At 40.0% G+C, this 17,510-nt stretch overlaps 1 protein-coding gene across 4 annotated transcripts in view; it reads left to right on the forward strand.

Annotated features, from left to right (window-relative positions):
* The window catches only part of NEK11 (NIMA related kinase 11), a 284,063-nt gene that overhangs the window by 222,521 nt on the left and 44,032 nt on the right, over nt 1-17,510 (forward strand). The gene's annotated exons all lie outside the window — the stretch shown is intronic.

Consider the following 17,510-nt stretch of genomic DNA (forward strand, 5'->3'; position numbering starts at 1 on the left):
CGTAGAATTTCTGTCACAATCACTCAACTCTGCTGTTGTAACACAAAAGCAGCCTTAGCCAATATGTAAATAAGTAAACGTGGCTGTGCTTCAATAAAACATTGTTTCAGCCTGAAATTTGAATTTCATACAATTTTCAAGTATCACAAAATATTATTATTTTGATTTTTTCAACCATTTAAAAATGTAAAAACAATTCTTAGCTCACAAAATGTACAAAAAGCAGGTGACAGGCCACTGATTTGGCCTGTGGCTCTATCGTTTGAAGACCCCTGCTAAACTTCTAAAGCCTACTTCCTGTATTGGCGCTGTTCATGAACAGTTAGGGAAGTTAGGCAAAAATTATTTTTCAGTCGATTTGCATTTAGATTGTTCTTGCAACACCACACATCATCATACAGGTTGATGTTTGAAAGCAAAGGAGAGGGGCGCCTGGGTGGCTCCGTCAGTTAAGCATCCAACTCTTGATTGTACCTCAGGCCTTGGTCTCAGGGTCATAAATTTAAGCCCTGCCTTGGGCTCAATGCTGGGCCTATTTAAGCAAGAGAGAAAGAGAGAGAGGGAAAGAAAGAAAGGGGGAGGGAGGGAGGAAGGAAGGAAGCAAAGGAGAAAAAAGTGTTAAAAATTATTTCTAAACTTAAAGCTGGTAATGTATTTTCTTTTTTTTTCATGAACTTTCATTTAGTTTATTTTTTTTAAGTTCTTTTTTTTTCTTTTTTTTAAATATGAAATTTATTGTCAAATTGGTTTCCATACAACACCCAGTGCTCATCCCAACAGGTGCCATGTTCAATACTCATCACCCACCCTTCCCTCCCTCCCACCCCCCATCAGCCCTCAGTTTGTTCTCAGTTTTTAAAGGTCTCTTATATGTTGGCTCCCTCCCTCTCTAACCTTTTTTTTTTCCTTCCCCTCCCTCTTGGTCTTTTCTTAAGTTTCTCAGGATCCACATAAGAGTGAAAACATATAGTATCTGTCTTTCTCTGTATGACTTATTTCACTTAGCATAACACTCTCCAGTTCCATCCACGTTGCTACAAAAGGCCATATTTCATTCTTTCTCATTGCCAACTAGTATTCCATTGTGTATATAAACCACAATTAATTTTTTTTTCTTTTTTTCTTTTTCAGTATATGAAATTTATTGTCAAATTGGTTTCCATGCAACACCCAGTGCTCATCCCAACAGGTGCCCTCCTCAATACCCATCACCCACCCTCCATCAACCCTCAGTTTGTTCTCAGTTTTTAAGAGTCTCTTATGCTTTGGCTCTCTCCCACTCTAACCTCTTTTTTTTTTCCTTCCCCTCCTCCATGGGTTTCTGTTAAGTTTCTCAGGATCCACATAAGAGTGAAAACATATGGTATCTGTCTTTCTCTGTATGGCTTATTTCACTTAGCATCACACTCTCCAGTTCCATCCACGTTGCTACAAAAGGCCATATTTCGTTCTTTCTCATTGCCATGTAGTATTCCATTGTGTATATAAACCACAATTTCTTTATCCATTCATCAGTTGATGGACATTTAGGCTCTTTCCATAATTTGGCTATTGTTGAGAGTGCTGCTATAAACATTGGGGTACACGTGCCCCTATGCATCAGTACTCCTGTATCCCTTGGGTAAATTCCTAGCAGTGCTATTGCTGGGTCATAGGGTAGGTCTATTTTTAATTTTTTGAGGAACCTCCACACTGCTTTCCAGAGTGGCTGCACCAATTTGCATTCCCACTAACAGTGCAAGAGGGTTCCCGTTTCTCCACATCCTCGCCAGCATCTATAGTCTCCTGATTTGTTCATTTTGGCCACTCTGACTGGCGTGAAGTGATATCTGAGTGTGGTTTTAATTTGTATTTCCCTGATAAGGAGCGACGTTGAGCATCTTTTCATGTGCCTGTTGGCCATCCGGATGTCTTCTTTAGAGAAGTGTCTATTCATGTTTTCTGCCCATTTCTTCACTGGGTTATTTGTTTTTCGGGTGTGGAGTTTGGTGAGCTCTTTATAGATTTTGGATACTAGCCCTTTGTCTGATATGTCATTTGCAAATATCTTTTCCCATTCCGTTGGTTGCCTTTGAGTTTTGTTTTTTTTTTTTTTTTTTTTTTATTTATTTATGGGACAGACAGAGACAGAGCATGAACGGGGGAGGGGCAGAGAGAGAGGGAGACACAGAATCGGAAACAGGCTCCAGGCTCCGAGCCATCAGCCCAGAGCCTGACGCGGGGCTCGAACTCATGGACCGTGAGATCGTGACCTGGCTGAAGTCGGACGCTTAACCGACTGAGCCACCCAGGCGCCCCGAGTTGCCTTTGAGTTTTGTTGGTTGTTTCCTTTGCTGTGCAGAAGCTTTTTATCTTCATAAGGTCCCAGTAATTCATTTTTGCTTTTAATTCCCTTGCCTTTGGGGATGTGTCGAGTAAGAGATTGCTATGGCTGAGGTCAGAGAGGTCTTTTCCTGCTTTCTCCTCTAAGGTTTTGATTGTTTCCTGTCTCACATTCAGGTCCTTTATCCATTTTGAGTTTATTTTTGTGAATGGTGTGAGAAAGTGGTCTAGTTTCAACCTTCTGCATGTTGCTGTCCAGTTCTCCCAGCACCATTTGTTAAAGGGACTTTCTTTTTTCCATTGGATATTCTTTCCTGCTTTGTCAAATATTAGTTGGCCATACTTTTGTGGGTCTAGTTTTGGGGTTTCTGTTCTATTCCATTGGTCTATGTGTCTGTTTTTGTGCCAATACCGTGCTGTCCTGAAGACTACAGCTTTGTAGTGGAGGCTAGAGTCTGGGATTGTGATGCCTCCCGCTTTGGTCTTCTTCTTCAATATTACTTTGGCTATTCGGGGTGTTTTGTGGTTCCACACAAATTTTAGGATTGCTTGTTCTAGCTTTGAGACGAATGCTGGCGCAATTTTGATTTGGGATTGCATTGAATGTGTAAATAACTTTGGGTAGTATTGACATTTTAGCAATATTTATTCTTGCAACCCATGAGCACGGAATGTTTTTCCATTTCATTATATCTTCTTCAATTACGTTCATAAGCTTTCTATAGTACATCTACAGATCTTGTACATCTTTGGTTAGATTTGTTCCCTGGGTATTTTATGCTTCTTGGTGCAATTGTGAATGGGATCAGTTTCTTTATTTGTCTTTCTGTTGCTTCATTATTAGTGTATAAGAATGCAACTGATTTCTGTACATTGATTTTGTATCCTGCGACTTTGCGGAATTCATGTATCAGTTCTAGCAGACTTTTGGTGGAGTCTATTGGATTTTCCATGTATAATATCATATCATCTGCAAAAAGTGAAAGCTTAACATCATCTTTGCTGATTTTGATGCCTTTGATTTCCTTTTGTTGTCTGATTGCTGATGCTAGAACTTCCAACACTATGTTAAACAACAGCGGTGAGTGGACATCCCTGTCGTGTTCCTGATCTCAGGAGGAAAGCTCTCAGTTTTTCCCCATTGAGGATGATATTAGCTGTGGGCTTTTCATAAATGGCTTTTAGGATGTTTAAGTATGTTCCTTCTATCCCGACTTTCTCAAGGGTTTTTACTAAGAAAGGATGCTGAATTTTGTCAAATGCTTTTTCTGCATCGATTGACAGGATCATATGGTTCTTATCTTTTCTTTTATTAATGTGATGTATCACGTTGATTGATTTGCGAATGTTGAACCAGCCCTGCATCCCAGGAATGAATCCCACTTGATCATGGTGAATAATTCTTTTTATATGCTGTTGAATTCGATTTGCTAGTATCTTGTTGAGAATTTCTACATCCGTATTCATCAGGGATGTTGGCCTGTAGTTCTCTTTTTTTGCTGGGTCTCTGTCTGGTTTGGGAATCAAAATAATGCTGGCTTCACAGAATGAGTCTTGAAGTTTTCCTTCACTTTCTATTTTTTGGAACAGCTTGAGAAGGATAGGTATTATCTGTGCTTTAAATGTCTGGTAGAATTCCCCAGGGAAGCCTTCTGGTCCTGGACTCTTATTTGTTGGGAGATTTTTGATAACTGGTTCCATTTCTTCGCTGGTTATGGGTCTGTTCAAGCTTTCTATTTCCTCCTGATTGAGTTTTGGAAGAGTGTGGGTGCTTAGGAATTTGTCCATTTCTTCCAGGTTGTCCAGTTTGTTGGCATATAATTTTTCATAGTATTCCCTGATAATTGCTTGTATTTCTGAAAGATTGGTTGTAATAATTCCATTTTCATTCATGATTTTATCTATTTGGGTCATCTCCCCTTTCTTTTTGAGAAGCCTGGCTAAAGGTTTATCAATTTTGTTTATTTTTTCAAAAAACCAAGTCTTGGTTTCATTGATCTTCTCTACAGTTTTTTTAGATGCTATATTATTTATTTCTGCTCTGATCATTATTATTTCTCTTCTTCTGCTGGATTTGGGGTGTCTTTGCAGTTCTGCTTCTATTTCCTTTAGGTGTGCTGTTAGATTTTGTATTTGGGATTTTTCTTGTTTCTTGAGATAGGCCTGGATTGCAATGTATTTTCCTCTCAGGACTGCATTCGCTGCATCCCAAAGTGTTTGGATTGTTGTATTTTCATTTTCGTTTGTTTCCATATATTTTTAAATTTCTTCTTTAATTGCCTGGTTGACCCATTCATTCTTTAGTAGGGTGTTCTTTAACCTCCATGCTTTTGGAGGTTTTCCAGACTTTTTCCTGTGGTTGATTTCAAGCTTCATAGCATTGTGTGGTAATGTGTTTCAATGCTTATTGTTTCAGGTCCTGCTTAACTTAAATCTGAGTGGCCACATTGTAGCAGAGGTACCATGGCAACAAGTGAATTCCAGGAACTGGAAGCCAGAGGGAGTTTGCACTAAACTTTCCTGCTTCTGCCTACTTCCACTTCTCCTTGCTAGGAGGAGATTATGGCGAAGCCTTTGTTAATTTCCCAGTGGATAATCTTCAAAGAAAAGTGAATCAACTATTTCTCCCTTAAAATTTAATAATGTGGTATTGTCAGATTTGTCATCTAACACACCATTACTTTGCAAAGTACACAGCATCCCATTTGCTGGCATATTATGAAATGCTTGAAATAATTAAAATGAAAGTAGTTTTGGCAAAATAAATGAAAGATGCATTCTTATGATTTCAGTCCTAGATTTTTTGTTTTGTTTTGTTTTTTGCTTTTCCTTCCTTATTGCTTGACTGAATTCAAATTTGACCAGGTGTTTTTCTGGCTCCGGTTTTTACCTAGATAAATGCAGCCTGGACTCCCTCCTTCTTCCACAGAACAACCCGCCATGCCCTTGTATCCCGTGTCACAAAACCCCGTTCCATTCCAGAAAAGACAAAAAAGGAAGTTGAGGCTACAGGGCTGAGTGTCTTCTTATTTTTTTTTAATTTTATTTTTTGTTTTTTTTTTTTAAATTTACATCCAAATTAGTTACCATATAGTGCAACAGTGATTTCAGCAGTAAATTCCTTACCCGATTCTGCCTCCCACAACCCCTCCAGCAACCCTCAGTTTATTCTCCATATTTATGAGTCTCTTCTGTTTTCTCCCCCTCCCTGTTTTTAAATTATTTTTGTTTCCCTTCCCTTATGTTCATCTGCTTTGTCTCTTAAAGTCCTCATATGAGTGAAGTCATATGATTTTTGTCTTTCTCTGACTGACTAATTTCACTTAGCATAATGCCTCCAGTTCCATGCACGTAGTTGCAAATGGCAAGATTTCATTCTTTTTGATTGCCGAGTAATACACCATTGTATGTATATACCACATCTTCTTTATCCATTCATCCATCGGTGGATATTTGCACTCTTTCCATACTTAGGCTATTGTTGATAGTGCTGCTATAAACATGGGGGTGCATGCGTCCCTTCGAAACAGCACACCTGTATGCCTTGGATAAATGCCTAGTAGTGCAATTGCTGGGTCGTAGGGTAGTTCTATTTTTAGTTTTTTGAGGAACCTCCATACTGTTTTCCAGAGTGGCTGCACCAGCTTGCATTCCCACCAGCAATGCAAAAGAGATCCTCTTTCTCCGCATCCTTGCCAACATCTGTTGTTGCCTGAGTTGTTAATGTTAACCATTGTGACAGGTGTAAGGTGGTATCTCCTTGTCATTTTGATTTGTATTTCCCTGATGATGAATGATGTGGAGCATTTTTTCATGTGTCGGTTGGCCATCTGGATGTCTTCTGTGGAGAAGTGTCTATTCATGTCTTTTGCCCATTTCTTCACTGGATTCTTTGTGTTTTGGGTGTTGAGTTTGATAAGTTCTTTATCGATTTTGGATACTAACCCTTTATCTGATATGTCGTTTGCAAATATCTTCTCCCATTCTGTCGGTTGCCTTTTAGTTTTGCTGATTGTTTCCTTCACTGTGCACAAGCTTTTTATTTTGATGAGGTTCCAGTAGTTCATTTTTGCTTTTGTTTCCCTTGCCTCTGGAGACATGTTGAGTCACAAATTGCACCACTTGCTGAAGAGACTGCCTTTATTTCATTGGATATTCTCTCCTGCTTTGTCAAAGATTGGTTGGCCATACGTTTGTGGGTCCATTTCTGGGTTCTCTATTCTGTTCCCTTGATCTGAGTGTCTGTTCTTGTGCCAGTACCATACTGTCTTGATGATTATAGCTTTGTAGTATAGCTTGAAGTCTGAGATTATGATGCCTCCTGCTTTGGTTTTCTTTTTCAAGATTTCTTTGGCTATTCAGGGTCTTTTCTGGTTCCATACAAATTTTAAGATTATTTGTTCTAGCTCTGTGAAGAATGCTGGTGTTACTTGGATAGGGATCACATTGAATATGTAGATTGCTTGGGTAGTATCAACATTTTAACAATATTTGTTCTACCTATCCAGGAGCATGGAATCTTTTTCCATTTCTTTGTGTCTTCTTCAATATCTTTCATAAGCTTTCTATACTTTTCATTGTATAGATTTTTCACCTCTTTCGTTAGATTTATTCCTAAATATTTTACGGTTTTTGGTGCAACTGTAAATGGGATTGATTCCTTGATTTATCTTTCTGTCTCTTCATTGGTGGTGTATAGGATTGCAACCGATTTCTGTGCTTTGATTTTATATCCTGCAACTTTGCTGAATTCATGAATCAGTTCTAGCATTTTTTTGGTGTAATCTTTTGGGTTTTCCATATAGAGTATCTTGTCATCTGCAAAGAGTGAAAGTTTGACCTCCTCCTGGCTGATCTGGATGCCTTTTATTTCTTTGTGTTATCTGATTGCAGTGGTTAAGACTTCCAATACTAAGTTGAATAACAGTGACGAGAGTGTACATCCCTGTCTTTTTCCTGACCTTAGGGGGAAAGCTCTCAGTTTTTCCCCATTGAGGATGATATTAGCATTGGGTCGTTCATATATGGCTTTTATGATCTCGAAGTATGATCCTTCTATCCCTACTATCTTGAGGGCTTTTATCAAGAAAGGATGCTGTATTTCGTCAAATGCTTTCTCTGCATCTATTAAGAGGCTCCTATGGTTGTTGTCCTTTGTTTTATTGATATGATGAATCATGTTAATTGTTTTGCGGAAATTGAACCAGCCCTGCATCCCAGGTATAAATCCCACTCGGTCATGGTGAATAATTTTTGTAATGTATTGTTGGATCCGGTTGGCTAATATCTTGTTGAGGATTTTTGCATCCATATTCATCAGGGAAATTGGTCTATAGTTCTCCTTTTCAGTGCGGTCTCTGTCTGGTTTTGGAATCAAGGTAATGCTGGCTTCATAGAAAGAGTTTGGAAGTTTTCCTTCCATTTCTATTTTTTGGAACAGTTTCAAGAGAATAGGTGTTAACTCTTCCCTAAATGTTTGGTAGAATTCCCCCTGGAAAGCCATCTGGCCCTGGACTCTTGTTTTTTTGGCAGATTTTTGATTACTAATTCGATTTCCTTATTGGTTATGGGTCTGTTCAAATTTTCTATTTCTTCCTGTTTCAGTTTTGGTAGTGTATATATTTCTAGGAATTTGTCCGTTTCTTCCATATTGCCCATTTTATTGGCATAAATTTCTCATAATATTCTCTTATTATTGTTTTTATTTCTGCTGTGTTGGTTGTGATCTCTCCTCTTTCATTCTTGATTTTGCTAAACTGGGTCCTTTTTCTTCGTGATCAAACTGGCTAGTGGTTTATCAATTTTGTTGATTCTTTCAAAGAACCAGCTTCTGGTTTCATTGATGTGTTCTACTGTTTTTTGGTTTCAATAGCATTAATTTCTGTGCTAATCTTTATTATTGCCTGTCTTCTGCTGGTTTTGGGTTTCATTTGCTGTTCTTTTTCCAGCTCCTTAAGGGGTAAGATTAGGTTCTATATCTGAGATCTTTCTTCCTTCTTTAGGAAGGACTGGATTGCTATATACTTTAGTCTTATGACTGCCTGTGCTGCATCCCAGAGGTTTTGGGTTGTGGTGCTATCATTTTCATTGACTTCCATATACTTTTAATTTCCTCTTTAACTGCTTGGTTAGCCCATTCATTCTTTAGTAGGATGTCTTCAGTCTCCAAGTATTTGTTACCTTTACAAATTTTTTCTTGTGGTTGATTTCGAGTTTCATAGCATTGTGGTCTGAAAATATGCACGGTATGATCTCAACCTCTTTGTACTTACTTAGGACTGATTTGTGTCCCAGTGTATGGTCTTTTCTGGAGAACGTTCCATGTGCACTGGAGAAGAATGTATATTCTGTTGCTTTAAGATGAAATGTTCTGAATAGATCTGTTCAGTCCATCTGGTCCAGTGTGTCATTCCAAGCCATTGTTTCCTTGTGGATTTTTTGATTAGATGATCTGTCCGTTGCTGTGAGTGGGGTGTTGAAGTCTCCTACTATTATGGTATTACTATCGATGAGCTTCTTTATGTTTGTGATTAGTTGATTTATATATTTGGGTGCTCGCACATTTGGTGCCTAAATGTTTACAATTGTTAGGTCTTCTTGGTGGATAGTCCCCTTGATTATGATATAATGCCCTTCTGCATCTCTTGATACAGTCCTATATTAAAGTCTAGATTGTCTGATATAAGAATGGCTACTCCAGCTTTCTTTTGTTGACCATTAGCAAGATAGATGGTTCTCCATCCCCTTATTTTCAGTCTGAAGGTGCCTTTAGGTCTGAAGTGGATCTCTTATAAACAGCATCTAGATGGATCTTGTTTTCTTATCCATTCTTTTACCCTATGTCCTTTGATTGGAGCATTGAGTCCATTGACGGTTAGAGTGAGTACTGAAAGATAGGAATTTATTGCTGTAATGATGCTTGTAGAGCTGGAGTTTCTGGTGGTGTTCTCTGGTGCTTTGTAATCTTTGTTGCATAAATTTTTTTCATCTTTTCTTCCCTCAGAGAGTCCCCCTTAAAATTTCTTGCAGGGCTGGTTTAGTGGTCACAAACTCCTTTAATTTTTGTCTGGGAAACTTTTAATCTCTCCTTCTGTTTTGAATGACAGCCTTTCTGGATAAAGAATTCTTGGCTGCATATTTTTCTGATTCAGCACACTGAATATATCCTGCCACTCCTTTCTGGCCTGCCAAGTTTCTGTGGATAGGTCTGCTGCAAACATGATCTGTCTTCCCTTGTATGTTAGGGACTTTTTTTCCTTGCTGTTTTCATTATTCTCTTCTTGCCTGAGTGTTTTGTGAATTTGACTATGATATGCCTTGTTGATGGTCAGTTTTTGTTGAATGTAATGGGAGTCCTCTGTGCTTCCTGGTTTGATGTCTGTGTCTTTCCCCAGGTTAGGAAAGTTTTCCTTTATGAATTGCTCACATAAACTTCTACCTCTGTTTCTTTCTCTTCCTCTTTTGGGAACCCTGTGATTCTGATGTTCTTCCTTTTTAATGAGTCACTGATTTCTCTAATTCTTAAATCGTGCTTGTTTGCCTTACTCTACCTCTTTTTTTCTGCTTCATTATTCTCTATAAGTTTGTCCTCTATATCGCCGATTCTCCGTTCTGCCTCATCCATCCTTGCCGCCGCAGCATCCGTCTGTGATTGCAGCTCAGTTATAGCATTTTTTATTTCATTCTATGTTTTACTTCTTTTATCTCTGCAGAAAGGGATTTGAATCTATTTTCGACTCCAGCTAGTATTCTTATTATCGTGATTCTAAATTCTGGTTCAGACATCTTGCTTGTATCTGTGTTGGTAAATCCCTGGCTGTCGTTTCTTCATGGTCTTTCTTTTGGGGTGAATTCCTTCGTGTTGTCATTTTGAAGGGAGAAAAGGAATTAATGAGGTAGAAAAATTAAAATTAAACACACACACACACACACACACACACACACACACACACACACAAATTGAATAAATGATGCTAGATCCTAGGTGTGTTTTGGTTTGGGTGTTGAAAGTGGTTTGACAGAGTAGAGAAAAACGGGGCGGGGAGGAAATCATTTGAGAATTTGAAAAATGAATAGACTGAAGTAGACTAAAATGAGATGATGGGAGTAAAATAGAATTTGAAAAAATTTACGCAGAAGTAAAGAATATAGTAGAGAAAATCAAAGAAAAATATTTTTAATAAAAATTGAAAATAAAAATGAATTTTTTCTCTTTCTGTATTCAAGAAAAAGAAGTGAAAAAGAGAGAAAAAAAGGAAATTGAATAGATGGACCAGCTAACAGATTGAAATAGGACTGAAATTACTTTGTGTTCACCTAGAAGTCAGTTTATGAAGTGCTTTATAGTCCATAAACTAAGCAGGCGGTGAGACTTGTGTTCTTAAAGAGAGAGGTTGGCCCAGTTGGGTGGGGCTCAGTGTAACGGCTCCATCTCCACTAAATGGCACTGCTAACCTACTGAAGTGGAGTGTTGTGGAACTCCTAGGTGCATATGCGCATGTGCGGGAGCAGTGAAAATGGCGTTGCCCAGCTACCCAGTCTCTAGCATCGGAGCTCTGTTCTCCCCGATCAGCAATTGCACACCTGTCCTCTGTCTTCAGTTTTCGTCCACTCCCTACTTTTTCACTGTCTGTGATCAAGCCCCAGGCAGTACCCTCTCTCCCGGGTTTTCCGCAGCTGCTACTTCTGAAGGACTGCGGCTTTGTCCCATTCTGCCCCTCTGTGGGAGCGTCTCACTGAGCAATGGCCGAACAATGGCCGAATGTCAGCTGCACCCAGGAATGCTTGCTGGACCCTGCCACTGCCAGTGCCCTAAGACTGCGGCCAGGTGCCAGCTCGCCCCAGAGAAAGTTTGCGAGATAGTGTAGCAGTAGCTTTTCAGGGATTGTGGAAAATCACAACACATCTGGCCCCAGGTTTCACTCCCAACGACATTCCAGCACCAGCGAATGTGGCTGTTCTCTGGGGTCTGCTGGGACCAGGAGGCTTCAACAGTGTCTACCAAATGTCCTTCCAGCAGTGGAACCGCTTTTCTCCATGTGGCCCGAGAACCTCCCAGACCCCACTCTGCTCCTGCGGATTCACCCTTCCCACCAGAGCACCGCCAGGTATGGAGCTGCAGAGTTTCATACTTTGTGCTCCCCTTGTTTATGGTTTTAATGGAATGTAAACCCTCTCTTTCTCCTTTCTCCCTTTTTAGTTTAGTTCTTGCCACTGTTTCCATTTTTCCACTTTCTCTCCAGCTGCTTTTGGGGGCGTTGCTTTTCCCGTATTCTCCCCACCGCCCCCCCCGCCCCATCTCCATCCTCTCTCTGCCCACAAAAGTACCTCCCTGCCCTCTGCAGCTTCTCGCTCCCCAAGTTCACTTCTCCGTGCCACGTACCTGCTTAATTCTGTGGTTCAGGTTGTGCAGATTGTTTTCTTAATCCTCCAATCAGTTTTCTAGGTGTGAAGGATGGTTTGGTGTTGGTCTGGCTGTATTTCATGGACATGAGATACACAAAAAACTCCCATGCTGTTCCGCCATCTTGGCTCCTCCCTCTGTTTGGCTATCTTTCAACGGGTGTGCCTCTACGGATCAGTGTCCCTCTATCAGGGCTGAGTGTCTTCTGAGGCTGTTGTGTTTCCTCTTCTAAGTCACAGAGCATGGCCAGAAGAGAGAGGGCCTTGCCACATGCTCTCACATTCTTGGTGCAGTGACTTACTGTGTGCTCTGCACATGACAGCAACTGTTGGGGCACAAAGACCAATGAATGACCTTTGTTCCAGGGAAGGTGTAAGGCAGAGAAAGCACCAAACTTCAAAGTGGAAAGCCAAATAACAACACAATGGTTTTATTATATGAGGTAACAGTTAAGAAAAGCCCCCAAGTGGGACCATGGCCATGTGCCAAATGGAGCAGGTGGTGAGAGCTTCCGGATCAGAAAGGGGAAGTCAAGGAGGCCTCTGGGAGAAGTGGAAACTTGGCTTTGTCCTTACTAGAGAGGTAGGATTTGGAAAGGTAAATAGAAGAAAGGTGAGGCTGGAGGCCAGCATATATGGAGTCTGAGTCATGACTTCACCAATAAACAGTTTTCAGACCCTAGGCAAGTGATTTTCAAAGGTTCAGTTTCCTCATCTGCAAAATGGTTATAACATTATTGCCACAGTTGGATCCCTGGGAAGGTAGACTTGGAGGTGGGGATTACTGCGCAGGAGGTCTGTGAGGGGGTGTTCATGACTCCAGCACATGTAGAAAGGAGGGGAAGGAAGTGGACTATGCACAGGGACACATCAGCCTGTGCCATGGTCTCAGTGGAGGCCTCGACGGACCCTGCAGAGAACTCTGAAACTTGGATGGCCCTGCAGAACTGTCCAGAGTTCGGGTGAGAGGGCCAGGCCTTTGCAGCCCCAGGTCAGTCAAGGACTGGATATGGGCCATCTAGGAAGGGATTGTGACCGAAAAGGACATTCTCCAGGCAAGGTTCTCCACCAGTGGTACCCCCCACAGTGGGAGAGTACCTGCAGGGCCTGCTACGATGAGCAAGTGATGTAATGCATATCAAACTGATACATACAAGAGGCATTCTTAAGGAAAAATCAAGTATTTAGTGCCTATCATTAAGGAGTAAAGAAGATAGCTTTTTATTCAAAAGACTATAAGGAAGGGCATACAAGCGATGTATTTCAGGGATACTAATTATATCAGGCCAATAGTGTTAATTTTTTCAAATTTTATTTTCAAAAATATTAAGCCTATAGAAATGTTGAAAGAATAGCACAGTAAATACTGACATATGCTTCACCTAGATTCACCAGTTGTTAACATTTTGTCACATTTGCATTAGCAGTTCACATCCATATTTATACATGATTATAATAATTATTACTGTGTCATTTGAGAATAAATTTCACTCATCATGATCTTTCACACCTAAATATTGAAGTGTGAAACTCCAAAGAACATGGATATTCTCTTATGTAATCTCAGAAAATTATTAAATTTAAGATATTTCACATTGATATATACCATAGACTATACTAACCAACATTCAAATTTCACCGATTGACCGAATAATACCCTTTGTAGCAATACTTTTTTTTCGACCCAGGATACATGCCAGTTTCACACATTACATTTAGTTGTTAGGTCTCTTTGGTGTCATTTATTCTGAAACAGCTCCTCAGTTATTTGTTGTCTTTCATGGCATTGACATTTTTTTACGAGTACAAGATGGGCTATTTTGTACAATGCCCCTCAATTTGGGTTTGTCTATTATTCCTTTGTGATTAGATCTAGGTTTTACTTTTTTGTTATGGTATCCTATATAAATGATGCTGTGTCCTTCTGAATTTTTAAAAATTTAACTTGGGAAGTTACAGATAGTAGTCAGGATAGTATAATCAATCCCATTGGATTCATCAGTCAGCTCAACAATTATCAACCCATGGTAAACCTTGTTTTATCTCTACTTCCAACTATTCACCTATGTTACTTTTAAGGGACTCCCATTCACCATATCTTTTCATCCATTAATTTTTCAATAATATGTGAATTTGAACCTGTTCCTTGACATCTCTCTTTGGGTGTCCTTGAGGCATTTCAGATTCAGGATGTCCAAAACTGAACTCCTGGTTTCCCTCCCAAACCTCCTCCCTTCACAGCCTTCCCCATCTTTACATAAGAAAGGTAAGATCTAGGGAAGAACAAACCTTCCAGTTCAGTTATCAGTGCTCCTAAAGGCTTAGTGTGTGGTGGTTTAGGGGTGTCAGACAAGTGGCCTCATCATCTCCCACAGTGAGAAAGTAAAGCTCTCTAAGGAAACTGGGGAGTAATGCATGTGGTGACCCCCTGCTGTGTTTCTTCTAGTTCTCCCAGCTGCCGTGTTTCTTCTAGTTCTCTCCAAGCTCCCTCATCAAGTTTAGGGAGCATTCATGTATGCAGTGCCAGGCCTAGAGCAGACCCTGGTATAGTGGTCAGGATGGAGGATGTGAAGCAGGGAGACAGCAATTGCTGCAATTTGAATCCCTGCTCATCATTACTAGTGTGCATCCTTGGACAAATTACCCAACCTCCTTGTACCTGAGATTTCTCATCGGAAAGTAGGGCCAATATTGGTTCCTACTTCAGAGGGTTGTTGTGAGGTGATCTCATGTTGAGATCATGAATGTATGAAATGCACTTAGGATAGTTTGTGGCACATAGCATGTACTCAATAAAATGTTAACAACTTATAATATGACTCTCAATATCCATGTGGTTGCTGCCTCTTGAAAAGCCCCAAGTGAAGTATCTGAAGGTGCTGGCATGTGTTAGTCTGCTAAGTGATGTTTTATACCTAAGGGCATCTGTGGGCGAAGCTGTGAAGATATTTATATAGTGTTTTTGTGGGGTTTTTTAAGCATGCAAAAAGAAGTGCCAGGTCTCTGGGAAAATATCAGGAAGTTGTTGAATATAAAAACCAGCCATTTACCATCCTCCAACACTTAATTCCCTGTCACAGGTACTTCTTACTCCTGTTGGGAGACCACTCCACAGATGAAACTCACTGCTGGGGACATGGACAGCACTGGGTGTTAGCAGCTATTAGGTGGTGCCACTCAAAGTCTTTAGATTGTCAGCAGAATCACAGGAAACCAGTATTGACTTCCTTCCTAAGTAATTTCCATGCACATATGGAGAAAGGTTGCTATTCATATACGGATGGATGGATGGATGGATGGATGGATGGATGGATGGCCCTTTGTGACTTCATGGGCTTCTGTCGCTTCAAAGAACTCCTGAAGCTTCTACCCTCACAGCAAGGGTAGAAGGGTAGAAATCCAAAAGGGTTTCTGTTTAGAAGAGTTTTCTTTACCACCGTTAGCTGGATTTGATTCCAGGCCTGGCTCCAGAATGGTCCAGTTGGTCAGCTCTCAGCTCTGAGGGGAGTAAGTGACACACTATTGCTAAAGGACCGATCCTCTAACTCTATTAACACAGGCGAAGACAACGTGTCATGCCACGAAGGTGTTTTTCAACCTGAATGAATAGTTCTCCTGACCTTTATATATCAAGTAATCTCACTAGAATCCTTGGCTTCGCTACTTAGGTATGGTCCATAGACCAACAGCATGGAGATCACCTAGAAGCTTGTGAGAAATGCAGAATCTCTGCCCTCACCCCTCCTAACTTAGAATCTGCATTTTAATAAGTTCCCGGGAGAATCATATCCATATTAAAGTTTGAGAAGCACTGAATCTAAAGTATTTTACCTGGAGGGAGTTTGTTACCAGAGTATGAGTTGGGATCACCTTAATAAAAGCCAAATATAATATAAAAATATACCTATGTCTTTAAGGCCTCAATTTTTTATTCTTTTTTATTTACTTGTTTTCTATTTTATTAAGGAAGGTATAATTTATATCTAATAAAGATTATCTTTTTTAGTGTATAGTTCTATGAGTTTTGACAAATGTGTAACAATAAAATTCACTCTATTTACCATATAGCTCTATCAGTTTTGATAAGTGCATATAGCTATATAACCATCGTCACTGTCAAGATTATAGAAGTTTCTATAGAAGATTATAGAACCTCCAAATATTCCTTGTGCTTCTTCTTTGTAACCCATCTCTCCCATCATACCCTGCCCCTGTCAACCACTGATCTGTTTTCTGTCCCTATAGTTTTATCTTTTCCAGAATATCATGTAAGTGGGCTCATCACTTAGCATTATTGGTCCTAATTGTAAATGGATGGTAGTTGTGGATATGGATCTAAGTCTGTGAACTAGATATGTTAGACATTTGTAGTAGTTTTTTTTCCCTTTGTTTCCCATAGAATTGTTACAAGGAGAGCCAGGTTTAGTGTATAGTTTCAGGCACCTCATGAGCATTTGTCCTAAAGGTTTGTGGACCCACTAAGCCTGCTATTAGAGGGACTCACTACCCAGGAAATTCTGAAGATGAACTTCTGGTTTCCCTGTCAGGGACTCGTCAGGTTCTTACAGTGGCCAAGAGGTCTTACTGCCTGGAAACCATGGGCAGAGGGGTGGACTCTAACATCCTGCTCAGTGGGACAAAGTTCGAGGCATGGGACCCACCTTACTAAGACTCAGCCTGAGAACGGGCACCTATGGAGAAGGCCTAAAGGTCTCAGGGAGCTTCTGAGCCCATTTCTCCAGTTGGAAGTCAATGCCCTGAGAAACATCCGGGCCCTAAGTTTTCTTAATGAGAGGGATGGGAGCTCTTTGTGGTGACCACAGCTCTGAATCACCTCTGCATTGATAATTAATGCACAGGCACAGGAAAAACAAAGTTATCTGTCTGCATAGATGTGTGTTTTCTCTTTGGAAAATACAGTGACACATGTATCAGGCTTCTTGAAGTTGTCCGTAGCTCATTGATGTTCTGGTCTTTTTAAAGGCCTTTTCTCCCTCTCTCTGTTTCATTTTGAGTAGTTTCTAATGCTATGTTTTCAACTTAACTCATCTTTTCCTCTGCAATGTGTGATCTGCTGTTAATCCCAATCAGTATATTTTTCATCTGAGATACTATAGTTTTCATCTCTATAAGTTTGATTTGAGTCTCTTTTTAAAATATTTTTCATGTATTTGATTAACATGGTCAATATATTTTCTAGTTACTTGAACAAGTATAATATAGTTTCATTATTTTGGTGTTCTTACCTGCTAATGCTAATATGTGTCATTTCTGTGTCAATTGGTTGATTTTTCTCCTAATTATAGGTAATATTTTTCTACTGCCTGGTATTCCTGGTAATTTTTGCTTGAATGTCTGGCATTGTGAATTTTACTTTGTTGAGTGCTGGTTATTTTTGTATTTTTGTATTCCAACAAGTAGTCTCAAGCTTTGTTTTAGGATTCAGTTAAATGAGTAGGAAACAATTTGATACATTTGGGTCTTCTGAGCTTTGTCATGTGGGACCCCTGGCAGTCTTCAAGCTATGGCTGATCATAGCCCATTACTGAGGCGAGACCCTTCTGTGTACTCTACCTAATGACCAGTGAGTTGTCGGGTTTCATAATAAATGACAACCTGGCAGGTATGAAGAGGCAGTCTTCATAAAAAGTTTCATAAAGCAGTTTCCTCTTTATAACTCTTTTGCATGGTTCTTTCCTTCACCTCAGTAATTTCCTCACGTCCATGCAACCCATTTCTATTTAACTGAATCATTAGGCTCCATGTGGGTATATAAAAGTTTATTT

Source organism: Puma concolor, chromosome C2 (genome assembly GCF_028749965.1).
Source record: "Puma concolor isolate L17-30 chromosome C2, mPumCon1.1.hap2, whole genome shotgun sequence".
NCBI classification, from domain to species: Eukaryota; Metazoa; Chordata; class Mammalia; order Carnivora; family Felidae; genus Puma; species Puma concolor.